This window comes from Onychostruthus taczanowskii, unplaced genomic scaffold (assembly GCF_017590055.1).
Source record: "Onychostruthus taczanowskii isolate IOZ18803 unplaced genomic scaffold, ASM1759005v1 scaffold42, whole genome shotgun sequence".
NCBI classification, from domain to species: domain Eukaryota; kingdom Metazoa; phylum Chordata; class Aves; order Passeriformes; family Passeridae; genus Onychostruthus; species Onychostruthus taczanowskii.
The window spans coordinates 1,504,048-1,526,583 of NW_024501682.1; the positions used below are offsets into that span (position 1 = coordinate 1,504,048).

The 22,536-nt window shown below is 43.4% G+C and overlaps 1 protein-coding gene across 6 annotated transcripts in view; it reads right to left on the bottom strand.

Moving 5' to 3' along the window:
* TRERF1 (transcriptional regulating factor 1) overlaps nt 1-20,876 on the bottom strand; it is a 99,643-nt gene extending 78,767 nt beyond the window's left edge. For 5 of the 6 annotated variants that reach the window (XM_041413632.1, XM_041413636.1, XM_041413633.1 and 2 more), the window contains exon 1: nt 20,556-20,876. The gene's annotated coding sequence lies outside the window, so the exon portion shown is untranslated. Of the gene's footprint in view, nt 1-20,241 lie in introns of all 6 variants that reach the window. The other variant, XM_041413631.1, reaches the window with a different exon arrangement.
* Nucleotides 20,877-22,536: the final 1,660 nt, after the last annotated feature.

Sequence of the window (22,536 nt, forward strand, 5' to 3'; positions counted from 1 at the left end):
TGCCGTGCCAGGACTGTAAAAAGTTAAAAATATGATCACATCAAGTGCTATGAAAAATACACATTTTTGCTCATGAAATAGATCCGATGAAAACACCTCTAGAACTTTAAGATTGCTCAAAGTTTGAAAAAACAGTGACATCATTATTTTCCTTCTGCTTCTGAGAAGTTTACATCCTTGCTTCCTGCTGCCTTGCTTTACTTTTCTTAACCCAAGAAATGCAGGACAGGCACCACAGCACTGCAGCACTGGGATCACTGGAGGCAGTCAGGACAAGTCCATTTTACATCTCACCAAGCCTCCCCTAACAGCAATTCAACAAAAGCTGCACTTCCAGAAGCTAAAATAAAAGGTGAACTGTCCTCTTATTTGCTGTGTCTCTAAGAGTACACAGTCTGCCTTTTCTTTCCTTTACCCTGCTCAGTCAAGGGTCACAAGCAGTGTATGGAGAAGCTAATTTGTGGTCCTGATCCTGCAAAAGCCCAAGAGGAAAAGGCCCCAGAAAGCAGCTAAATGGAGTATGTAGCAATGAAGACGTGTTTCACTACTCTGCTTATCGCATCACTGCACTGCCTGGCGTGGAGTCTTGATACAGGGCTTAAGTCAAGATAGTGAGTGTCACAACCATTTCACAGCTTGCTGGCAGATCATAGAGACAATTTTAAAGACAGAAGAAATGCAGAAAAAAAAGAGGGTTTGTGGTTTTTTTTTAAACTTCAAATGATTTACACTGGGGCAAGGCATTAACAAAAATGTTATTTTAGGTAAATGACTGACTCATTTTTTGCTAAAATTAAAATTTATCAACCAATTCCTAAAGAGCCAGGCAATCTAAAAGCAGTAGCCTGCATAAAAAGCTGAGTTCATACTATTCAAGGAACTTCCTAACCTTGATTTTTAGGCTAACATACAGCCAACCTTGATATTTCTCTCTTGATTTCCACACTGAAACAGCAAGAACTTTATTTTCCCCTTTAGTTCATTTACCAAACTGCTGAGTTTTCTGTGCTACACATTTCCCTCAGGGGTGCTCAGGCTGAGGTGCCCCTGGAGAGTGAAGGCTGTCTGTCTGGTGGGCTTCTCAGAGGCTGGGGCAAGGGCGAGGTTGTATTTTGCTTTTTCAAATGCTGGGACTAAGACTGGTAATGGGAAACTGCTCAGTTAACTGATTCTCCCAGCATTCCCAGGAAACTGTCTGTCTGAAAAAGATATATTTTAATTAAAAACAAAACAAAAAAGCCCCTCATTAACCATCTTGTCTAAGATTAATGCCCAGCAAGTTTTGCCACAGTTTTTAAGAACTGGGTTGGCTCTTCCAGCCAAGGAGCAAGCGAGGCCAGACCCTGAGAGTTGTTGGGTTGAAACTGATTTGCAAGAACTCCATGAAGCCAAGCAAAATTATTCTGCTTTTATTTATAGCTCCACCAATAAATGCAAAATCTGGTAAAAACGCTTTTCAGATACTGAAACTGTACAAGCCATAAAAATTTCCTTCTAGACAATTTCTGACATTTGAATTGCTCAAAGAAAGAAAGGAGCCATCTCAATACCTGTTTTTCTAAATTTGCTTCCCAGGCATCTCTGTTAATTCAGTGCATCTACATTTAAAGCTTACCTCTGTTATTCTACTCTATGCTTTGTATTTTGCAACATCTGTAATTGTTTATTTACATAAAATGCATATTAGAATATGTTTATTTTTAAACAAGTGGCTGTATAAGTAATACAAATATCTGACCTTGCATTACCAACTCACCAATACTCCAAGCATGAATTTTTATTCACTTAGCACTCTTCTTTAAAACACACACACATATCCCAAAGGAAAAACACACAAGAAAATACAAAATCTTATCCTTTAGAGTAATATTTACTTACTAAGAAAAGTTATTTCCCTTAACTGGAACATTTTTATAGCTGGGAAAAAAATTCATAAAGAATTTATTACAATCACATGCTTGTACATCTATTAGTTAAAGTATTTCCCAAGGAAGTTTAACTAACAGTTATGTTTAACATGCACGGTCATTAAATACTGCTGTCCACAAAATACTACAAACAAAACTATTCGTATAAACAACAGAAGAAAGATAACTTATCACACTGCTTTTATGGCATTCTAAGTGACAGTATAAATCTTTAACAATCACAGCTTTGATCAGTCTTTGTACCTGACAGACTTTGCATCTACTACTTCCAATGCACTTAGTCTTGATTTTGAAATCAAGGTACACCAATTAAATTAGTCAAATCCTCAACACTTACTAATCCCCTTCCTGTCTTCCAATGACCAGAAATACCCAAAAACAACTGAACTCCAACACCTCTTCCCAGAAGTACACTTTCTAGGTTTTCATATACAACAAAAGCTGGAACTTGGCTCAATTTGATAACTGCATTTTCAAATTAGAAGCCAGGAAATTAGTCATGGTAGGGCAGCATCTCTAGGGGACAGTTTGGTGGCCACCAGCAAGATGCGTGTGGAAGGCTGTGTGAGAGGGCAAGATTGGTATCTTATCACTTCCTCCCTTCTGCCATAAGCATTAGAAAAGCTGAGAGAGTCCTCCCTCACTTATTGTGGGCTCAACCCCAAGCACAGGGGAGGGACAGTGCAGGTATTCCCACAGCATCTTCAGAAAGGGTAAGATCAACAGACCGGTGGGGAAAACTCCTTGAAGCCAAAGCCATGTGGTTTTGCCAGTTTAGTTAAATAGTGACTTAAGTGTCTCAAGAGAGCCACACTTGGAACAATCAGACCATAAACTTATAAAGGATCACACTTGCAGGAGGACAATCCTTTCCAGTCACCAGCATCTACACGATAGCTGTTTGACTCAGCAAGGTCATCACAACATCCTAAAACCCACCACCTCCCCACTGTGGCAAACCCACAACAATGGCTTCACACCACCCCCCTGCCTCACCCCCAGTGGGGAAAGTGGGGCACCGCTGTACCCCAAATAGGAAATATAATAGAAAATACAACAGCAAAATCTTGCTAGGTGGACTGGGGGCTTTCTTGACACCCCAAGACCAGTACAAAGACTGACCCAGATGCTAGTGTATGACCAACAGCAGCAGGCCAAAAGCAGTGCTCTTCCCAAGGACATTTTAGAAGCAGAAGCAATCCAATACAGCAGATTTAACCATTTACACCAAGTGTGTGCCAGCTGCTCACAACCAGCTCAGCCTCACCTTGCAGGCCCGTTCTCCTCAAGGACACCACCAATAACCAACAACACTCCGAGATTTTTTTCCTACAATCTGCAAAAAGTCCATAGTGCAAGCAAGGAGACAAACATCCTGCTAACTGAGGACATGTCTACCACTGGAGGAAGGGGAAGAAATGGAAACTAGTGGCCTGAACTACAGGATGTTCACAGCTTAATGACTGGCTGCTACAGGGACATAGTCATGGAGTCAGAGCCACAACAGCTCTGTGAGTGTGGCACAGTGAGAAGAGAACCTCATTTCTCTTCAAGGACATCATACATCCCAGATGATCTCAGGTAGCCTCCACACTGCTGCAGCACCCTGACCTCACAAATGCCTTCCAAAGACTGCAGCTTAATGCTTTGGACTGTGCTGCCTTCTCGCGCTTGCCTCTTCCCACACCTCTCACTAGACTCTCCTCCTTACATCAGTGTTTGGCGCAGGTCTAGGCACAGCAGCACTGCCCAGCACCAAGAGGTGCTCTTGGTGCTGGCAGTGCTGCTGTGCCCAGACCTGCACCAAACACTGGGGTTCGTTTTGAGGTGGGGCACCCCGGGGATGTCCCCGGAGGGCCCCCTAGGCTGTGAGTTGGCTGGCAGCAGCAGGCAGGCAAGGAGACTCCACACGGCTTCTGAGGGTACTGATCAGATGAAGGTTTATTTGGGGTCCCAAACCCGGGAACAGCATGGTTACTGAGGGAAAAGGGGGGAAGGGGGAGGGAGGGGGAGCCTCGGGGAGGGAAGGGGCAAGAGGCTGAGAGAGAGGAAGGGCTAAGAGACAGACTGATCTCCTAGCACAGCTTAAGAGGGGAATTGAAGTGGGCGCGGAATCACATTGGGCCAATGGGATGACAGATACAGGATGGTTCAGGGCAGGACCACAGGCTTAGAATATACCATACATTTCAGAGGGGTGAGACAGGGCATACCATTTAAATAAAATGGAATACAACACAGGGAGCCAACATGCCTGAGCAAGCCCCGGGGGAAGAAGAGGAAGGAGGAGGAGCCCCCCCAACAGAAGAGCAGAGTTGGGACGCCAATCTTAGCTGGCAGCAAACACAATTTGGCCAAACCTAACTACCCCACCTGCAATCCCAGTTTCAGTGGGCTGCTGACTTCAGACTTCAGAGGAGACTAACTTTTGTGAATGATACTGTTCTGCTTTATCCTCATTAATATCACTTGCTTATTTTTTCAAAAGCAGAGATGCTGACTATCACTTCTGCTCAGGGCTGTGTAACACAACTAGAGTCTTTCCTTTTCCACACTGAGAAGCACCTTACAGGAAAGATTTTAGCTGTCTGTACTTAGAAAAGTAAGCTTTAGCGCTTTCCCTTCAGCATCTCCACCACACAAAAACTACACAGGTTAGAGCCCTTTTTCTGAAAATTCAGATATTAATTAACAGTGAAAGGGCAGTGTTAATAACTTTGCTGTTTTTAAGCTTGCTGGGATCACTACTTTACTCCATATAGCAATGAAAGAGGAAATGTTCACAACCAACAGCAAGAAGTAAGCTAGAACTGGCTGTGGATCAGTAAGAAAAGGAAAAATTGATGAACAATGCAGGAGCAATGAATTGGGTTATTGAGTTGTATGTACAGACATGACTGTGTGACAGGGTGCATATTTTTACCACACACAAATGTGTGGTGAGCTGGAGTTTCTCATTTGCCTTCTGCCATGTTCATTTATGTAGGCTGCTCTCACAGCCCCCACCAAGATCCGTGTTCTCCAACAGCGTGCACTGTCTCCGGGGGAAGGAGAAGCCTACCTTTGGTCCAAATAAGAGTTCACCATTTTTTTCTGGGTATTTTTGGAAGTAAATAAAGGGCATTTCTACTAGAAACAATTTAATCCCAGGACAGAAGATGGTACAACACAAAACTATACAACACCATTTGCCTTTTAAACTGAACAGTTTCAAGATCCATCTTCTTCAGCTATTAAAAGAGATTCAAAAACATGCTGAGTGGAGGCAAAGCTTACACTTCAACACACTACTTCTGATACTTGAGTGGTTCAGCACAGACACTATCCCATAAAATTTCCAGCATCATATTTATGAGTACATGGACACATTTATTTCTTTGGACAGAAAACATGGAAGAGATGACCATCACATCACTGGTGAAAACTGCTATGTCATAAAATAGCCCACAGCTACTGGAATTTATAAGTTCCTGTAACCAAGTAACATGTGCCAAGCTAGGCAATCCTGATGATTTACATTAGAAGCCTATAGACTTCTGAGAAATAATTAATTTGCTCAGTGTTGCATCTGCACAAAGATATACATACACTCACATTTCTGAAAGAAAATAAATTCTGACTTCTTACATTCACGTATTTCCCCTTGAGGATAAACCTGTAAGATTATTAACTGTAATAAAGCTCTAAAATGGATGCTAAAACGGTGTTTGAGGGCAGCATCCATCAGACACTCCAAAAACATACATAAGCTAAATTCTAGTGCACTATATAAAGGCAAGTTTCAGCTAGAAAGCTTTACTGTGATTTGTGGCACTTTAAAAGCACTTTTGTAACAATTTTAATAGTTTAAAATATTGGAGTTTAGTCCCAAAGAGATGTAGCTAGTGCTAAACTGCCATTTTAATGGAATTTTTGTACCCTCTCTCTATGCTCTACTTTATAAATAAACCTCTAGACTTTTTATTGATTTCTTTTAACATGATAGATTGAGCCTCTCTGGCAGAGAGGGCGAAAGAACAGCACACGAAAAATTACAGGTTCACAGTTTGTGAAAGGGACAATAACAAAACCCCCAAGAGAAAACAATTACAACACAATGCATACAGGCCTGTGTTCACTGCTTTCAGATCTGCCTTGTGCATGTGTGAATATATATGTATCTGCCATTACTCCCTCATTGAATTCACCACAAAAAAGTAAAACAATCATGCACAGTTGCATGATGTGCTGCACATTCTTTCAGTTACAAAGCCTAAACTTTACTTCAGCGTGCCTGACTTGAGCAGCTCGTGCTCTGAAGTGGTGTAGGACATGCCATCAAAATTATTTCAAAGGTTTTGTAGTAGTCCAAGGCTGACGTTCTGCAGATGCAGAAGCAAAAACACCCAAGGAAGTTTTTTCTATTGTGTATATACATATCATGTATTAGGGTAAATTTAATACAGTCAATTGGTCTTACAAGGTCCTGTGCCAGACACCTCACCAGGATACTGTCCCGCTGACCCAAATTCTGCAACCAGCTCTGCCCATGTGAGCGCTGCCAAGTGCACTTGTGGTCAAGTTGTGAGATCACTCCTCCTCCTACGACCCAGCTCAGAAACATACTACAGAAACACCATGGAGAATAAAAGCTTACTACCCCTGTGCATGGATGCCCACCCACAGGAAGGAGAAACTGTTAGTTTTCTGACACAGAGACAGACCTACTTTAAGTCGTGTGATCCAATTCTCAGTTGCCAACATTATGCAAGGGATAAGCAGAACAGCTCATACCACAAGTTTTTTTCTTACACAGGAAGAACATGAACGACAACCAAGAACATGAAGGACAACCAAACAAAAAGGCAACAGAATACTGGCAGCAAACTAAACTAGGTAAGTACAGTCAAAAACATTTAGCAGTCTTTTGTCTTTATCCTGTTTGGTTTACCTCTCCTTACTGTATATGGTGTACCTTACTCCTCACTGTATTTTTTAAAATCTGGATCTATTCACTATATATGTGACTAGATTAAAAAGATTCCTTGAACACATGACTGTGCAATATGATTTAAATTCTTTGCAAGATCTCACAAACTACTGTGTACTTAATTTTAGAAACAAGGACAACAAAAAAAAATAAAAAACCCAACAACGTCTGCCATTTCCATATGTGCTCTATATTTCACTTTACCAGAAATGAAGAAAAAAAAAAAACAGACCAAAAACCTCCCCACAAAAGAATGTTAGGGACATTATGTCTTTCCTGACACTCTGAAATGCAAGGTAGTTCTGACTTGTTGGCAATCTAGACATCTGTTACACCAAGTTGCCCCCAACTGAAACACAGAAGGAGTGGTAATTCAGAGAGCTATTTGTGGAGATTTGAAGATGATGTGACAGCAACATCATGGATACTGGGGGATTCTGGTCATACAATGACCCAAAATGATTTTCAGTGGACACAGCTGCATCATTTCCAGTCCGGAGCGACTACAAGTCTCCCCAGAACTTCCTCTTGGTGGTTGCTTCTCTGATGATGGAAAGAGATGCAACATCAGCAATTACTATCACAGCAATGATCCATGGAACGCAATGCACAAACGTGCAACGTAACAGCAACCAGTTATGCAACCTGAACAGCTCAGGATGCTTGACAAACACGGGGGGAAAGGCAGGTTCAAAGAGTGGGAGTCTGCCAGATGCAAGATTTCATGTCACATCTCCAACCAGCCCTGCACCACCCAAGTCACCAAGCAGGGATTCAACACATATCCAATTCTGTTCCTGGGGGGTGGTACACACATCAGAAGGGACTTAATGTTTTCTCTGATTTAGCCAAACCACATATAAAGACCCAAAACTAGACCTCCTGACTACTTCTTGAAGGTCACATCTCTACAAGTGGACAGTGGAACTGAAAGACCAGCACTGCTACCAACCATGCTGCTGCTCTGCGAGGAACACGACCTTCAGAGGCCAATGCTTTCAAATCTGGTCTTTTTGCTGGTACTTAACTCACACAATTCTTCAAATCCCATTAAGCATCTGATTTTTAAATACCGCTCCGCCTTGGCTCAGAGGCACGTGCTACTGACAATTATCAGAGAACATATGTAAGAAAAAAAATAGCATATGGCTGTACAAATAACTGCAGCAATGAAGTGCTCCTCGCAAGCTCTAGAAGAGACAAGTAATTGCAGCGGCTATGTGGCGTGTGCGAGCACTGACCGCTCAAACACACAGGGTTACACCAACACGTGCCCTCCCAGCACATCCCTCACCTCTTCCCCCCGCATCCCCTTGCTCTTGGCTATGGCAGAAAAAGAAATGTAAAAAAATACAAAGTATGTGAATGAGTATCAGTACGTTTCACGTGCCATGAGCCCAATCCAAAGCTGTTCCTGCAAGTCTTCCTGCAGGCCTCCTTGCCTTTCTCCCTGGGCAAAGGGTGCTGATTGAGACACACACAAGAAAGGAAATCTCTCCACATCCACTGAATTGTCAGATGAGTTTGTTTCGCTGCATTTTTTGGGGGTTTGTTTAAGTTACTGGGATGAGTCCCATCCCTACAGCCTCAGCCTTCCCAAAATAGTAAAGATAAATTAAAATGCTCTACATATGGGACATTATGGCTGGAAGTTTAGCAGGAGAGTTAGAACACTGGTTGTCCTTTTGTCTCTATACACACTGGTACCACCAGCAGCTTGCTACCAAATCTGCTGCACTCAAATGCACAAATTCAACATTTCTCCCTTTTCTTAATGTACTTATTTTTCCTCTGGGAAGTGACTTACTTTAAAAATTGCTTTGTGATTAAAAACATAGCAATCAACTTTTCAAAATGTCAACTTTAATTTGATTTTTGTTTGCCTCCTCCCAGGTCCTCAGGCTCACAGGAAACCCCTATGCCTCCATTTTACACTCTGCCACAGCTGTAGCCCTACATCAACCCCAGAGGGCAGCTCCAAAACCTGGAGATTTCTGGTAGAGACAAGAAGCTCTCAACTCCCTGACACGGAGCTCAGCTTTGCACATGGGACATTCAGCAACAACGTAAGAGCTTTAGTTCAAAACTTACTCAGTCTCACAAGGGCAGGTTTTGCCCTGCAGGACTATGGGGACATAACCTACCCAACAATGTGCCACAGCAAACTCCTGACCTGGTCACCAGAAGTGCCAAAAGCCACAGTGCCGTCCTTCGGATGCTTCTGCTGCAGCAGGGATCCCGGGAACAACGCAGCATTAGGGGGCCACCCAGTCTGGCTGCACACACAGCAAGAAAACGAGCTACATTCCCACCATTTTCAAAAGGTTTTACACTAGATCTTCATTTCTCCTCATCGCACAAAATTTAGAACATTTACGATGAAGTTATCGATGTGCCACAGTCAGCAAAGGAAGACTTGCAGCACAGAGCTATTGCTCAGTTAATAACCCAACAGGGAGGAGAAAAAACCTCTGAATTTAGCATGGCTGATGTAAGCTGTGATGTCATTTCCACACACAGGCTAGTGAAAAAAAAAAAAAAAATTTTTTCAGATCCAAGATACAGAGATATGTAAATTGCTTGGCTTCCATTTCAAATAAATAGCGTGAGATAACCCCAAAACTTAATAATGCTTTCAGCCTTCACTCCTGCTCTTCAGAAGACTCAAAGCCTTCGACAGGATCAGCTCACTAGGAGAGCAGTGAGCCAAACCACTTGTACAGGCATGCACCCTCAGCACCGTCCCACCCAGCAGTGCCAGCACAGTCTGGTTCTCACTCTTCAACAAGATGTTTGGTTTGGGCTTTTCTTTTTATTTTGGAGGAAGTAATTTTAAACAAAGAATAGGAAAAAAAAATTTTTGCTCTAACAGCTGTAAAGGATTTTTTGGCATAATTATGGTCGAAATTAACTATTCTCTAAGGACAGATTAAACAAGCCAAGCAAAACAGGTCAGAAGATCAGAGAGAAAGGACATCTTAGAATTATGAAAGATGCTCAGCTAAATTAACAACAACAAAAAAAAAAAAAAAAAAAAAAAAAAACACACCAAAAAAAAAACCTACTTCAGCCAAACAGAAGAAACTGCTGAAAGAACAATCTGAAAGTACAAAAAAAATAAACTTACTAAATTTGGGTAACTCAGGAAATGCTGCAGAATAATTTTACCATTTTTAAAAAATAATTACTTTTTTTAAATTAATCCCGTTTTTCCCCCCAAAAAGGTAACTTCTTAATAGGAACTCTGCTGCAAGTGCTGTGCTTACCTATTATGCCAGTAAAGAATTTCAGAACTTGAGAACACTTATAAGAAAATTCAACCTGGAGGGTAATTTTCCTGAAATTTCTGTTTGGCAAATGAAAATAGTGTTTTCAACAGATGAATATCCTTCCCTGTAATTGTTGTTCTGTTGCCATCATGTAAATTGGTGTTTTACACAAATGCAGCTTGAAACCTACCTACTGAAAGAAAAACAATCCAAGATAAAACCAACTTGCACAAAACAGGGTAGAACAGTACTAATAACATGTAAGCACAGGTTTCTAAATAGTAAAAAAGAGGTCGTTGCATAATTTATTCATTTTCCTACCAGTTTCACAGATGAAGATACCAGCACCATGAGATAGCCAAAAGATTTTTTTTGCCTTTAGCTTAGTAATTTACAAGCCTTTGAGTTTCACTGCATTTTGTTACTGTCCTTCACTGGGAAAATACTGTGGAAATAACATTTACCTGCATTCTCAGTCTACAAAGCTTGCTAAGTGCAGCTCCATAGAGACACATCCCCAGCAAGCACCACACAGATTTACCGTAAATTGGTGACTAATCCTTACAGCTTACCCTGTACGTGCATCACTGAGTCAGCTTGAAAGTTTGTTCATTCACTCAAACACCTCTTCTTCCACTCTCCCCTATCTCTGATCAGCAGGCAGGTGTGAAATCTGCCTTTCCTCCATTCAAGGAGAGCTTCTTACTGCCTGAACAGGCAAAAAGGTGCAGGTACAAAAACTTGCTGCTCTTGTAGAGGATTGCCCTAAGAAAACGCAAGCTTGCCTACAACAGCATAAAAACAAACAGACCAAAAAAAGAAAGCCCTACATTTGCTTTCAGCAAGAAACTTCTGTGTATGCAAGGAAGGAGCCCTGCAGGGAGGGACTCTCCAGGGGGCACAAGCTGACCCTGCTACTGGAAAAACTTCCCGGTTCCCACATTTGGCAATCTAACGTACACAGCCGGTGAGAAATGCCCAGTTTAAATTTCACTGGTAACAAAAGCACCAGCAGGTACATATTCTAGATAGCTGTAATGGCCACGTATGACTTGGCATTTGCTGAAGCCTAAAATAAGATGCCCCACTCTTTTGTTCTCTTTTTTCGTTTCTTGCAATTTACATAATTAGCAGTACGGATTTTCCAGAAATAACCTGAAAGTAAAAGTTCTACCTGAAAAAAAAAAAAAAAAAAGAAGAAAAAGAACTGTTTATGCAAAGGATAAAGTGGGGCTTAAAATGTAAGGATTTTCCTTACAGAACCGAAGCCCATAATCCACTTTGTAATTATGATACTTCAACTAGAAGAACACAATTATAACAGAATAAAATAATTACAAGGAGCTGCAGTCAGTCATACAGAGAGACCCAACCTTGCACCTTCTTTCAAACAGTCACACAGATAGTTTAACCAACTATAACAAGAGCAGGCATTGCTACAGGTGACTAAAAATTGAAAAATCTGGTCCAATACTGAGCACACAATCCAACGGAAGCCTTCCCATCAGCCAGCTTTATGCTGTAATCTATGTGCCACTGCTCTGTAACGTCTGCACTGGAACCTTACTCGTTTTGGACCATCGCCTACTGGCTGAGAGGTGGCCTTTAAAACCAGATGAGCCCATGTTATTTTAATGAACCCCTACTTTAACTAACGATCAAGCAGTTAGCCTAGGGATTGTATGCTGACAGACTTCCAGCATCAAAGTATAGCTCCGTTCAAAAATTAAAGTAATTCTGTGGTATTAGTCTATCGTTTATGTATGTGCATGCAACGTCCAGATTAAAACTTCTGAAAGTTGGAAATCGTTGAAATAAAAGTCTGCTAAGACTTTATTTTATCATTCCCAATCATGTTAAGCAGTACCTTACTATGCAGGCAACCACATTTGGCTTAACTTACATTCTTTTCATTAACAAAACAGTACTTAATCCAATGTCTTTTTTCTGTGAACCTCCCTTTTCAGGTGTATTATTTCTTTAAATCTAAAGTTGTTTTCAACTTCAAAGACCAACTTTTTACTACAAGCAATATAGAAGCAGTAAAATTCATCCTCTGCAATGCATCTTTGGTTTTCAAGTATATAAATGGTGAAATCTTTTTTCATTTTACCTGCAAGGCATAATCTCTTATTCATGCTCTTTCATTATAATAGCAGCAACTTTAGAAAAGTATTAAAGTTAATTATAAACCATCTTTTACAAAATTTCATAGTCCTAAAAAACCTTCCTCACTTTAAAAATTTTGCGACTCATTTTCTAATGTTATCAAACTCATACAGACAGCAGAAGTACTTTTTCATTGTGATCCATGCTGCTCACATACCAATTTACTAAACTCTGACAGCATAAAACAAGCTTAACTGACCAAAAAAAATTCAGAGAATCACTGTTCACCACCACAACTGAGAAACCCCTTCAAGCCTTGGAAATACAGCATCAATGGAAGAATGAGAGAGAATCTGCCAGCCCATACTTCTGCAAGTATTTTGGCTTAGAGGAACTACAGCCACCTTAAATGGATATATGCCCCTGCCATATTCAGAAATATGTGTTTAACGTAGTTATGAATATGAATCTCACTTCTCCAGACATAAGCTGCCTGCTAATTTAGAAACCTCTCTCCACTCCCCCGCTCGGTACCTGATGCTTTGCCATGCAGACTTATTGGAACCCATGGCAATGGTGTGCAGGGCATTCCTGTAGATCGGGACAGAAAGGTCATTAGTGCTTCACTGCTTGTGCTCAGAGACACCTTCTAACAAAGCAGACACGTGGTTCCTACAACCTGTCTTACCTTGGCGTGATCAGGGGAGAGAAAGCCATTCCAGAGGTAAGAATGCCATTTCTGACACTCAAATGCCTCCATGCAAAGACGGCATCTTGCCCCATTTGGCATGCTCCTGCTCGCGGCAAGTTGCCAGAGAGTCAGAACTTCAAACAGCTTTACTCAACCCTTTCAAATAAAGTATCCCAGCTCAGCATCTCACCACTAAAACACATCAGTCTCTGGGATGGTTTTCCGCCTTATTTTTGCCAGAAACTAATTAGAATATCACTGCAAGTACTTGTTTATTATCATTGCTCTGATGCTGAATTCACATTTTTACAGTGATCAATAAAAACGAAATCAGCTCACTACACACTCAGCCCACACATGAAGAAAATTAATTTAACAAGATCAAAGTTGTCTACCTTCTACCGCTGTAAAATCACAACCAGCCTGATGTTTTTTGCCAGTTATCTTTGAAGAATGATTGGAAATGAATAAAAAATCATTCTGGAAGCATACACTGAAATTGCAGATACAAAACAGAGATAGGAGGACACATGCAAGCAACAACATGGGAGACCTTTGCTTGAATTTGAACTGCGTGGCAGGCCAAAGCATCAGTGCTCTTGCAAAGCTGCACCACTCAGTGTAGCTGAACATGAAGCATTTCTTCTGTTTCACCAAGATACATAAGGGTTCCCCTGCGACACTAAATGTAAGTTTTTGAAAGGTAACAAAAAAAAACCCCAAAATCATGCCATTGAGTTAACATCTGAACTGCTTCCATACATTTCCCTACAAATATACTAGGGGCACAAGCAGCAACAAAACTCCTGCGTTCAGCATTGAGCTATACATGGCGTGTACCTGTGGTTCAGATGACTACAGGCTCCAGCTCAGCTTTGGTAATGGCCACAGAGCTCAGGGTTATTTCAAGGCCCACTGTGGCCTAGGAGTCATTGAAGATGCTTTCAGCCTCTCAAAAGAGTGCAACGTGCAGCCCTCTGCTTGCTGAAAGCAGCAAGGGGCCAACTCAAACACCACCATCTCTCTGCAAGGTAAGCCCAGCTTCCACACTCAGGATAAAACAAAATATAAAAGAGGCAGACCAAAAAAGACGCAGTTGAGACGATGTTTACAAAACTTTAAGTCAATATCCTAAATATTTCAGGGCTTTGGCAGCCTACATTTTAGGGAAAAGAAAGATCAGTTTAGATATGTAGGGTCTTCCAAGTATTCCTACTTTTGAACCATGTAAAGTCTGGTCAGCATCCATTATTTTATTTATTGTTACAAAATAACAACGGCACTATGTACTAGTTAGGATTGTTTTTTACTGGTACAAACAAGATCTTCCACTAGGACAAATTCTCCACCAGAGACAGCAAGGCAGCAGCAGAAAGAAGCACTGGTGGTGCAAGTCCAGGAGGCAGTCAACACCCCGCACCTACAGGCACTTGCCAAAGAAGCCCCATTTACCTCCTCCTTCATAAACCACTGCACTGCCCAAAAGAGTAAATAACTTTTTGTCTCTGATCACAATGTGTATTAAAATCACCTCATCTTATGTCTCCAAACCTTCCCAGACTTGCAATGCAGCATTTCCTAACCTGCAGTATTTAAAAATCGTATTCAGAATTAAAGTACATGGGATCTCTTTCAAGGAAAAAAATATTTTTACATATGGACAACATACTTCATAACGTGTTTCCTGCTCCCCAATAAAATGTATTGAATTCTGCCTGCAGAACAGAGGGCTCTTTCAAGTTTTGCAAAGCTCCAGCAGCATTCATTTCACGAGGATCCACTTAAGATCATACTCTTGCAAGAGTACTTATATGCATTAGAGCCACAGGACAGCAGGTTTACCTTACTGACATTCCAGGACTGTAGCAGGTGCTCTGTTAAGAAAATGAAAGAAGTTACTATGTAGGTCAAGTGTGGAATTAAAAATTTTTGAAAAGCCTAATGTAGCTGTAATTGGCATAACCTTCCAAGTGTCAATAGAGATCCTTCCAGGAAAATGCACTTCTAGTTCTCATTTGGCATGTGAAACATGATAGTACTGGGAAAAACACTTCCCTGCTAGTACAACTGGAACTCAGACAGGACTCTCACCTACACAGAAGTGTTGCGAAACCCCTCAATGCCCTAATAATATTCACCATTCACCAACAGAATTTTTGGTTTACTGGGGAAAATGTATTTAAAGTCGTTTCTACACACACCAGCATTAGCTATTTTTTAGTTTTAAATATAAAAACTAGAACACAGACTTCCTTCCTATCCACCCTCATGCCCCCCCAAACACATATACACTAAAAATATATAAATAAAGGAAATGAAACTTCCCCATCAATGAAAATTGGGGGGGCGGGGGGGAGGGGAAGAAGAAGAGAAGAGGGAGTGTAGAACAAAGACAAAAATTACTTTTTTTTTATTTTTAAGGCATAGGACTTCATGCATTCTCAAGTTTTAAACTTGCTTCGCAGTGTTGGGTACTTTTTTTTGCACAGTCTGATGACGAAATTATTTAGGATTTGACATTCACTTAAAAAGCCTTTAAAAAGAAAGTACCTGATATAAATTCTGCACCTCAAATGGCCCCTGTCCTTTAAGAGTCCTGGTAAGCCTTGTTCTAGCCAGATGGCGTGAACAAAAACCTCACCATCAGGGATCCTTTAAAAAGGAGGTGCTGATAATTTAACATTTAACTTACACCTACCTGCTTTGCTGGGGCAATCCTTCCCAATCCGTATTTTTGCAATCTTTACGCGCCAGGGTTAGCTGGAGTAAGTTTTAGAATCCGAGTTTTTGCTTTTTACTGAACATGAGATTTTTGACAAAGCAGGGGGCAGGGAAGGAGTCAAAAAAGACCATCTACAACAATCTTGCTTTGCTAGAGTTGCAATGAACTTTAAGCATGAAGAGGAAAAATGGCAAATGAAAACAAAACCTTGCAGCTCTGCACTTCAAGGACACATCACAATGCGGGCTCTTATAAAAAATCTTACCATGAGCAGTTGATGAGGGGAGGGAGAGGAAAGACAGAAACCATTTTCTTGCTGAACTAAACAGACAGGAGAAAATTTGTGACAAGACCCAGAATGGCTGCTTTAGACATTAGTGGGGTGTGGAAACTTGGCACTTGTCACCGTGCGCCTGGGAAGTCACAACAGCCCACCTGAGCAGCGGATGGGAAGCCGAAGAGAAGCGATTTGTCTGAAATTCTAACAAAATTTAAACTGTAAAGTGGAGAATGACAAACTAAAATGAATTTAAAAAAAAAAAAAAATCAACTACCTTTTGACTCTGTCTCATATCAGGATTTTGGGTCTTTCCAGAGCAAATCACCAGTCAATTATGAAAACTTAGGTGGGCTGTTTGTGTGCGACACATTACTCTTTGTTACAGAGTAAGCTGAAACCACAAGACTCATTTCACTCAGAACCTCAAAATATAACTAACGCTCCAGGAGTATTCCAAAACCCTGCAACACCCCCACTCTAATGCAAAGAGTTTAAAATTTAAAAAAAAAAGAAAAATCAAACACTATTACACAGTAATAGGGCATATATTTAAGAGCATGTCCTGGGTTCCCCAAACCATTAGCCTCTCAAGAAGAAAGTAACATAAATTAAGTCTTTTCCTTCAAGTTTCTGTGGCAGCAGGTTGTAGCCTGAGCACATTTTCCAGTTTTACCCCACACAAATCAGCGGTTTGGGGTTTTTTTCTGCCGCTGTTTTGAGCAGGTCCAGGTGAGCCCACATCCCCACTATCATGGAGCGACACAGACAAGCCAGAAAGAGAGAAAAGAAACTGCTATCAAAACACTATTCCTTCTGCCCACAGAGACCAACATCCAACAAGAACCAGTGTCAGTATGAGCTGCTGGCAGCCTGTGTCACCCACTTTGTCCTCCTGGCCAGCCTGGACATACAGTGACAGCAGCAAGGAGATGACGGTGCAAGAGCCGATTCTTGGCATTTCAGATCTAACAGGAGATACTCCCACAAGCTCCACAGTTAACCTGGTGCCTAAACCCATGCTGCTCAAAAGTAATTTCAGTGAATCTCTTAAATGCGCTTGTTTTCAAGCAAAGAGTTGTTAAAGACAAAAAAACAACCCAATAAAATTGTTGCTACTGATCTTTGAGACAGGTTCAGACCTACTCATTGAAGGAAGAGTCGCCTTTCTTAAAATATATTTGAATGTGCTATTTTAGTCTTTATCTTAGAAGGCCCAATTTCCCCTCACAGGCCTGCAACTGATTACAGTAATAGGTTTCTCAGAGATGGACAAGTTAAGAAGAGGTTTTGTAACGTCACATACAGCAAAATATATGGAATTTGCTGCCTTCCTTTTTCTTTAGTTTTGAATGCAGCCCCCCCAGTCCCTCCCCACTTACACACACGGTAACTCTACTCTTGGAAGCAGTGCCATGTAAGTCCGTGTGGCTCCTTGTGCTCCTCACCTCATGTAAATAACGACGGGTGTGGCAGCTGCGCCAGGCAGAATTCACACGTGCACTTGAAGATGCTTTTGCCTACTTCTTTCAGGTGGAGGGCAGGCAAAAGGATCCGTTAATTTCAGGGACAGGAAAAATGGTAATTCTGATGATAATTTTTTATTGGAACTATGCAGCTCTCAAAAGAATGCAAGGGGAAGAAACAAATTGTTTCCACACCAACCATTATTTTGTGTTTGTCAAACGCTGCTTGCTTTAAAAAAAAAAAACAAACCAAAAAACAAACACATATTTCTAAGGAAGCTGAAATGAAACTGCCTTATCTCACAGTTATTATGACACATATTAAGGAGGCACAACGCAGGGCCCTTCTTTTTTACACTGACCCATTATAATATTGCCAAAGGGAGAGAAGGGCCTTTTCCAACACTTGGCTGAGTAAGTTTTTAGGTGACATATCCTCCACTTGATTAGAACAAACGAAAAAAAAACCTAAAATATTCACAGCAAAATATTAACTTACTGTTTTAGGAAACCTACAGCACTTTACAGAACTGTTCTTATATTTTTCTCGCACTCCCTGCCAGATGCCAAGTTATGAGCACAGTTTATAATTGCAAGCCTCACTGTATCACCTGAATAATTAAAATGGCCAGGAGAAGCAAGTTTTGAGTTTAAAATCTAGGAATTTCTTTTTTCTATCTAGGCTAGTTGAGCACTACCCAGAAGCAAAACAAACCTAAACAAGTACTTGCTTTATGGTCTTAATGAATACTGGAGGATTCTCAATAGGCAGGTCATCATTAGTAACATACAGGTTGAGAAAATGAAATGGCTTAGGCATGGAGACTGTTTCAGTCTATCGAAATACAACATGAGTCAATGTTAGGTAGAGAGGTTAGTCATGCTGTGGTTTATTTATGCTCATGTTGGCCCATGATACTAAACACTGGAGGCAGGATGCCCGCCTAGCTACCTGTGGCCTCATCCCTCTTCCCCAGCGAGGGATGCCAACAGCAGAACATACACTGACACAGCAGCACCATTAAGCTCTGGTGTTATTGTACCACCAGAAGGCCAGTTCTCCAGCTTGCACTCAGGCTCTGTTTCACAGTGAAGTGCATTACTTGTATTTGACGTTTTTTGTCATTTCAAGATACACGGGTTTGACCACCACCCCACAGTGCTGCTCAGGTCCTCACTGAGGTCTCCAACTTTAGAAACATGAACTGCTAATCGATGGTAGAACAGATTGTTCTAGAGTGTTCATTTGCACCAAAACTTTTTGAGTAGGCTATACTTAAGCCTTTAATTTTTCCAAAGATTACCAGAGTATCCTCTACAGAAGAAAGAAAAATGCATACAACACATTTTCTTCATATGAAAAATCACTTATCTAAAGTCTAGGAAAAAAGTCTTTATTTGTTTTATGCAAAGCAAGATAGTATGCATGCATAGAGCATGCATGGAGCAGCCCTTCTATTGTTATATGTGTGCCTTCGACAACACTTAGAAAAAAGGTAAGGTACCAGCCAGGGCGTATTAAATTTCATCGCTTCAATGGGCAATAAAGCAAAATGGGTTATTTCTAGATAGATACACCTCATTGATGCAATAGCTCCATTCTGATCCAACTGAACATCCAAGACCACGAAGCAGATAAACGATGACAGCAAACAGCTGCACGTACCGCATGCAGGAACAACTCATGCACACGCTGACATTGTAATGATGGGTCACTTCATCATGACACTACACCCTGAGTGATGGCAGCAGACAAATCCCTGGTCCCCAGGAAAACTCTGCAGGCCAGAGGCCCAAGCAGGATGGGTATAGGCAGCAGAGTGGCCCTACCGAGCAGCCAGGCCAACCCCAACAGCTGAACTCTCTCCTCTTCCCATACCCACAGTAAAATTGTAGCTACCGAAGGCATAAAACTCCCCCCTCAGTGATTATATGTTTAAAACATTAATCATGCAGTTAAACACTTCACAATATTTTCCATAAATATTTAAGCCATAGGTCATCCTACGTATTTTACTGCCATCATGTCAGTCTGTAAGAATGTACGAACCTCACCTGTAACTATCTGAATGATGACCAGCACTGATGCGCAAGGACAGCAAGTGCGGGTCAGATTTTACTGGACGAAGGCAATAACCTGGCTAGGTTTACATCTCGATCAGTCAAGCCTGGTTAGTTGACAGGCAGACGCGAAAACCACTCTGTAAAGTCAGCCGAAGGATGAATAGGCATTATCCATTTATTAACTGGTTAACTGCCGGTTAATTTCACTTGCAAATCGCGTCTCCGGTATTTAAACACCTGGCTGCGAGTTTTTGTTCCTCACCACCCCGTAATTTTGACGGGCCAGAAAACCGGAGCGCCCCTCCAGCGCCCAGCCCGCCGCGCGCTTCTCTCCCGCAGGAGTGGAGGGAGAAATCCCCATTCCTCCGCAACGAGCTCGCCCCACGCGGTGCCGCCCGGGAAGGGCTCCACAGCCGAGCGCCGGGACCGCTCCGCTCCCAACACTGGCACCGAGCGCGCTGCGGGACGAAGGACAGGAGGAGTAGCACTTGGGTCGCCCACTCGTGTCAGGGGGCTGTGACGGGCAGCGCGGCTCGGAGAACTTCCGCGGCGAGCCGAGCCGAGCCGAGCCGAGCGGACGGGCAGGAGGCGGCGGCAACCGGCAGGGCCTCGGCGCTGCAGACCGAAAGTCAACTGCGAGCTGCAAACTTTTTTCTCCCCCACCCCCCCTTTTTTTTTTCCCCTCCTCTCCTTCCAGCGCAGCCCTGGCTTCTGCAAAAACGAAACTTGCGAAGCGTTGCCCCTACCTGGCGCGAAGTCTGCAACAAGTGCAGGCGGGCGGGGGAGGGGGGCGGGCGCGGGGCTCGTGGCGGTGTCGGCGAGGCGGGAGCAAATCGCGATATTAATTTATTACGGAGCTGCCCCGGGCTCGGTCCTACTTCACTTACAGTACGGCGCCCATCCTGTAAACAAATATCGCTCCGCCAGGAAACGCACTCCCCCGGCCCGGCCCGGCGCGGCGCGGCCCCGCTGCCCGGCACCCACCCCGGCGGCGGCGGCACATGGAGCGGAGCGGGGCGGGGGCCCCGCGCCGGGGGAGGCTCCGGGCACCGGCACTTACCTCCGGCACGGCCTCCCCCGCCCGCCGAGCAGCCGAGTCCGTGATGCAAAAAGAAAGAAAGAAAGAAAAAAAAAAAAAAGAAAAAGAAAAAAATCCCCGGTGTCAGCAAATCGCTGTCAAATAATTTCCTTGCAGCAGGGAGCCGGGAAAAGCAGAAGCAGGAGGGGGAGGAGGCTGCGGGAGGCGGCGGGATCCCTCCGCCGCGATGGGTCTGGCCCCGGGTAGCGAAGCAGGAAGTAAGGTGTCGGTGGCGCCGCGGCCGCCCGGCCCCGCGGCGGGGCGAGGGGCGCCCGCCGCCCCCGGGGGCCCGCCCGCCGCCGGCCGTGCGCCGCCGCCGCCTCCCTCCCTCTCTCCCTCCCTCCCGCTCCGCCGCGCCGCGGTCTGGCCGGCAGCCCCTCCTCTCAGGGCGGTGAGCGCAGCGCAGGTGCCGGGGCCACTGGCGGCGACCTGTCAGCGGCTCCCGCCGGGTCGGCGGGGTGCGGGCGGGGGACTGCTGCGGGATCCCGCCGCATGCCGCAGGGCGGTGGGGCCGGGCACCGCTCCCGCTCCCGCTCCCGCCCGGGCGGCGGCGCCGGGGGACGACACCGCGCCAGCCCTGGGGCCGAGGGGGTCCCGCCGGCGAGGGGCTGGGATGCAGGGGGTGCTCCCCTGGCGCCGGGATGTCATGCGGAGCGGGGCAGCCGTGTCGGGGCCGCGGACTGCGGGCGCTGTGGCCCGGCCTCCCCCAGCCCCGGGGCGCCAGAGGGGGCAAGTGGCCGCGGTAAAGGCGGGCTCTCTGGCACCCGGGAGCTTTCCTGCCCTGAGCGGGGAAAGGCTGCTGCGCCTGCCGGGGCGGCTCCGGCTCCAGGGCGGCTCCTCCGCTTTGGGTTAATTTGGAAGTTAATACTCTTAATTCAGCGAGCAATGTAGGAACTTGCTCCTGTGGTCACTGATATTTGCCATTGGTAGTCCTAAATTATTTTTAAGTCTACAGAAACATTTTGGTGAAATACCTCATCGGTCCTTCTTCCCTTGGGCTCGGCATTTGCATTAGATTGCACCAAAATGTTCCCTCGCAGGGAAGGATTTTACATCTTGGGGACAGATATGTGATGCATACAGCTTATGCAGTGCTCTGTTTAAACTCACGGACAATGACAGACTGTAAGAAACCATCGCTGGGAAGAGAGAAACTGAAACAGGGATGGTTATAGGCCTACTTCTGCCTTCAAAGAGGGAAAAAAAACCCAACAGACAAAACTCTCAAGGGTTATGACTGGAATAGAAAAAGGTCTTTGGTGTTATCATTTGTGATTCAGCCTTACATTATAATGGTTACCAGCAGCCTCATTTTCTTTTTATGGTCATCCTGGTTTCCTGGTTGCATGACACTTCCATCGGCCCACTGTTCTTAATAATTTAACCTCTTATGAAATTGTTTTGATTTACAGTGTAGATTAGAGCAAGAGTGAAAAAGTATGATATCACCCCTTAGCTATTAAATTTCTTTGAACTATACACAAATGTGAGAAAGGCTTGTTTTCTTCCTTGCCAGCTACTAATTTTCTAGTTTTATTTTTACTTAACTGAAGAATACCATTCCAATATTGTAAGTTCTCTGTGCTGAGCTGTACTAAATCTATGCTGAGTTTTGGATTCAATGGTTGGCTTGTTTGCTTGCTGGAGTCCTAAGTCATATAAACTATGATGAAAATAGAATTAAAACCACAACTCAACATGTGCTTTGCCTCTGTTTGTTTTTTGTGTCTAGTCTGGAACCCAGAATAGCCCATATTACTTGTGATTTCCAAAATGACCTCTGAAAATAAGCAATGGAATTTAACAGTCTTTCTAGGTTTGTCTCAGCATCTCTATTGTCCAGTTAATCAATGCAAGCAAATCTCTATTGAATCAGCTAGGTGTTACTTGATTTACCTGAAACACAAGGGTTTGAGGTATAACTAAAAATGGAAGCAAATGTCTAATTTAAATTTGAACAAAG